The sequence below is a fragment of the Sciurus carolinensis genome, chromosome 6, assembly GCF_902686445.1.
Source record: "Sciurus carolinensis chromosome 6, mSciCar1.2, whole genome shotgun sequence".
NCBI classification, from domain to species: domain Eukaryota; kingdom Metazoa; phylum Chordata; class Mammalia; order Rodentia; family Sciuridae; genus Sciurus; species Sciurus carolinensis.
The window spans coordinates 8,191,038-8,196,257 of NC_062218.1; the positions used below are offsets into that span (position 1 = coordinate 8,191,038).

General features: G+C 44.2%; 1 pseudogene; it reads right to left on the reverse strand.

Annotated features, from left to right (window-relative positions):
- Positions 1-308: 308 nt before the first annotated feature.
- On the reverse strand, positions 309-941 carry LOC124987387 (protein archease-like; annotated as a pseudogene).
- Between the last annotated feature and the right edge of the window lie 4,279 nt (positions 942-5,220).

Below are 5,220 nucleotides of genomic sequence, written 5' to 3' on the forward strand. Positions count from 1 at the left end.
TCTCATTCCATTAGAAGAATCTGGGGTACTTGCTGCCATAGCAGGGAATGAACACAGGAGAGAACATAACTGCCCTCAAGCACTGAAGAATTCTTCAAAGTCTGAATATGCAGGGAACACAGACCAAGGCTCTGCTCTGATTTTCCATTTCTGAAAGTCACACTTTAAATTAAAAATTCCTGATGCAAAAATGCCCATTTATCAAGATACCACAGAAATCACTGATCTTCTCAAAAGGAGGATTTTGAAAAAAAGTTCTTCATAGGAGTTCGTCTTTCTTTCCTTTTCTTTCTTTCTTTCTTTTTTGGTATTTTAAATATCAACTATCACAAAAACTTCTGGCTTCTCTTCATTATAGACCTGCATTGCTGAATATGTTATTGCTTTGACTTCTGTTCCCTGAGGGTGCTTGGACAATGAAAATTCTTCTCCCCACCCAATTGAACGCAATTTAAAATTTCTTTGATCAATATTAAGTACTTTTACTTCTCGGGGTATGAAGAATTCATCAGCACTGAACTTATAAAGCCACTCGTCCAAAAAGTGAAACAGAAGAGATTGTAAGTCATCTCCTTGGGTTTCTACTTCCATCATTTGGAGGGGTTCCACAGTCCCAGTATCTGTCATGTAACCAAACATGGCCATTGCACACTGCTCAAATGCTTCCCCCAGAGTATCTCCCCATGCATGTAACTGGACATCTGCTGTATGATCCAAATCTATAATCCCATGACTGGGAAGCCAAGACAGGAGTATCACAAATTCCAGACCAGCCTCAGCAATTTAGTGAGGCCCTATGTAATTTAGCGAGACCATTCGTACTTCCGATTGACTGAAGGATACTTGGCCTTGATCGCCTTCTGCTCCTCAGTCAAATTGTAATCTCTAACATCGTCCCCTTCCTATGCCATGATCGCAGGATTGCACGCCTCAGAAGATGTTTAGATGTGTATCACCCACTGTAAAATACGCTAGCATACGTGGTGCAATGCTATACTGTGGTTAAAGTTATGTTTTAGGCACAGTCGTGGCCTGATGAAGAATGTCCAGTCAGAAGCCAGCAAGTCCCCACACCATAGATGGCTACAGCAAGAATTTCAGTCTCCAAGTCTCCAACACCACCGAAGGTTTCGCTAATTAATCTTGTGAAGGTCAGATAAAGGTTCCTACAGAGGGAGGCTGGAAAACCGGTACCAGAAGACATAGGAGAGAAAGTTCTCGTGTTCCACAGCAGAGGGGGGCAGCTGTAACTCACAAGGACCTACTACATCATTGATGAACAGCCACAGAGAGGAGCTCAAAAGCACCAAACAAAAAGAAGTGTTAAGGAGATAGTGATGATAATTATCCAATCTGATCAATATGCATTAAAATACCACACTGTACCCTATAAAGAAGTACAATTGTATATTATATAAAAGAAATATAACAAATTAAAACAAGAAAACATTTGCATTCATGAACTTCCTGGTCCTCGAGTCATGAGATAGGGTAAAATGTCCTAGTAACAAGTCCCACGCTTTACGAACAGGACTGAAGAAGAGCTGAGGGAAAGGAGACACCGGACGTCTTCAGAGCCCGTGTCCAGCCAACGACTTGGGAGAAGTCTGACCTATCTGCCTTGATGACCTCCGTGCCAGGTGGTCAGACCACCCACAAGACAGAATATCCAAAGAGTAAAGATCTAAGAAGGTACGTGTGTAAATCAGCTTCATCTGACCATTCCATAACGCACACGCACCAAACACCATGTTGTGCACAATACATACAATTTTTATTTGTCTATTTTAAATAATTAGTTAAAAAAATAGAACAGGGACTTCACTGAGCTCACAGGTCTGATAATAAGTGTTTGTTTATTCAAATCCAGATAGAGGGTGAAAGTTTGGTCTTCAGTGTGCTCTCCTCATAACCTGCTGGAGCGACCATCATCTGCCTAAAAGAAGTTTCCAGCAATCAAGCAGGAAGTGCAGAGCACGGAGAAAGAATACCAATGCTTATGTGTCACACTGCAGATAAGCTGTGTAGGTTGGGGATTTAAAGTACTACGGGATAATTTGACCCACCAAAACCAATAGATTAGCTTCATGATTCCATTAAAATGTGCAATTTATTTTTGACTTGAGGTTTTAAGCTGAACGGTTTAAGAAATTTGGCTAGGTTTGTAAACAGCTTTGAGAGGCTTAAGGGAACTTGAAATTTACTATATTCATAAGTTTAATTTATTGTATTAACTACAGAGGAGAAATCAAATATATTATATTTATAAATGCAGTAAAAATGTTTGAAGGAATTTAATTAACCAAGTTGTAAATGTGGTTGATTATTTAAGGTAGTTGAACACTAATAAAAGCACCCTTGAACTAGATTGTTAGAACTCACTGGATTTATAAAACAAACAATAAGATTAATAAGTAGGTCCTAGATAGGCTTAAGAAAAATATAACCTCTTACTGTTTCACTTGAAGAAATTTCGTATTATTTGAAACTCTAAAATAAATGTATCATCCCCTCTTGGGGGAAAATCCACCTTAAAAGTCAAAGAAAACTTGCATCAACACATCAGAACTATGAATCATTATTAACTGAGTGTTTCAGATAGCTTTTTCGCTGCCGTGACTAAATGATGTGACCAGCACAACTAGAGAGGAGGAAAGGTTTATTTGCAGGTTCACAGTTTCAGAGGTCGTAGTCCATAGAAGGCTGGCTCCATTCCTCAGGGCTCAAGGTGAGGCAGAACATCATGGCAGGAGAGGGTGGTGGAGGGAAGCAGCTCACATCATCTGGAAGCAAAGAGAGACCAGATACAAAATATATACCCCAAAGCAATTCCCACCTCCTCCAGTCACACCCTACCACTTCAATTAATCCCACCAGGGATTAATTCACTGATAAGACTCTTACAACCCAATTATTTCTCCTCTGAACCTTCCAGCATTGTCTCACATGTGAGTTTTGGGGGACACCTCACATCCAAACCATAACACTGAGATATTGACATTATTCTCCCACAGAAAGAATCGCAGCCTTCTGTGAGAATTGTCCAATTCTTTGATCATGTACCCCAATAGTAGACCATTTCTGGAACAGAACTTCAATATGAGTCTATTTAGTTACACCCTGTGGTGGGCCCTCCTAGATTCTGCCTGAGTCCCTTTCAATGTAGGGCTTGTTGCTATGGGCAGACCGTCCTTGGTGGTCAGTCCCTCAGGGATGTCTCAGCCACAGAGAGCTCCCTGGCCAAGTGCACATCCCTCCTCAGAACAACCCTGTGCAACCACTTACCCATGCAGGTGGACAAAGGCCTGGTCACCTGGGCCAGCTCTGGGCAACTCTGAGAGCCATTCTAGCTCAGGAGCTGTGCCCGGGTTTGGCACAGGCAGACTTGGACCTACAGCACAGCTTGAGCCCCCTCTGCCCCTCTGCATCCCTTCTGCCCTCCTGCAGATATCGATACCCAGGACGTGCTGCCTGCTCAGCTCCTTCTCAGAGCTGAGAAACCCCACCTGCAGCTGAGTACAGACCCATCACCCAGCGGGTACACTGGACATCACAAAGCTCTCCGATTTCAAGGTCTTTCAGCTTGGAAACAAAAGAGAGGACACCAGAGAGCCGTGGGCCACAGAGGGTGGATGATTAAGAGATCACCTCTTAGTCCAAGGCAGCTGCTATGGGCAGATCCCTTAGACTGGGCAGTTGTCAACAGGAACTTAGTGCTTACAGTTCTAGAGGCCAAGAAGACCAAGACAAGGTGCCAGGGAACCAGCAAATTCCACTACTGGGTCCTCGGCTTCAGGAATGGCGCCTTCTCTGTGTCTTGGAGCAGCAGAAAGGGACAAGCCCCTTGGGTAGGACACAAGTCTCATTTGTGACTCCACCTGTGACTGAGTCACCTCCCAAGGCCTGGCCTCCTAATGCCACCACTCTGGGTATTAGAATCAACATCTGACTCGAGAAAACACCAGCGTTTGCACCACGCCACCCTGGAACACGGCCTGTGACTGACAGAGCACGACTTCACCCCAGACTACACAACACACACTCCGTCCCGGGACCCACATCTGTTCACACGTCACCAGCTCCGATTTCGCTCTCAGCCAGGGAGCTCTCCTTACGTCATTGCAAACATCGAAACCACCAACATCACACCCTGCAGATCCCACTTCCGCTTCAGGAAGATGAGCTAGACGTACTTCACCCCTGATTTCCAAATCCTCCCATGAAATACAACTAAAAAACCTGAACTTTACATGTAAAACAAATGCAAGAAGATTCTTAAAGGTGCTGAGAAGATGACAAAGGACCTGGATGAATCTCTTAGAGAATCATGCAAAGTGTTAAAAAAAGAGAAAAAAGAAGAAAAAACCACCTTAAATGGTCCTATCCATACAGTTTCATTTACTTAACATTCTCAAAATGGCAAACTTTGAGAAATGAACAGAGGCGGGACTGCCAGGCACGGAGGGGAGGGCGGGGGAGGGGAGTAGGTGTGGCTGTGCAAGGACAGCACAAGGGACCCTTGGTGGGGACTTTCAGGAATGTCGCCCTACCCACGTCCTCTTGTGAGGCCACACTGCCACTGGGCAAGAGCTCCCACCGGGGAACGGGTACGGTCCGTGGTTGCGCCCATACGATTTCCTACAATTTCATGTGAAGCAACAGTGATCTCAAAATAAAAAGTGTAATTTAAAAAAAAAAAAAACCCTTCAAGGCAGATGCTAACAATTTAGAGGAGAATCCTGTGACTAGGTAGGCTACTTCTGAACTCCCCCAGAATCCAAAAGGGCACGAGGAAGTGTCGGAGCTTCCGACACTTCCGAATCAGATGTGTCCCACAACATTCCCAAAACTAGCATCAAAAGGAGGTGAAACTAATAAACTAATAAACTCGAAGCTTCGGGGCTTAATTTAAGCCTGCCTGGGACCCTGCCATGCGCGGGGTGCGCCCTGCAGCTGTTGCTGTGAGACCTGTGACGTAAGATGTTTAGGAAAGGCAGTGAAGCCTTCCGTTTCCTTTCACTCCGATTGCTCCCATTTCTCCTCACGTTGGGAAGTGGAAGTGACAACAGGCATCTGATTGTCACCCAACTAAGGATGAATTGAATATGGGAAATGGATAGTTGATTTGGTAGTTGAAGTTCGATGAGGCTTATGCATCTCACAGTCATTTCCATGTCTAAGTTATTGCTAGCCTTCTCGATATAGGAAGGCCTGCTAGAT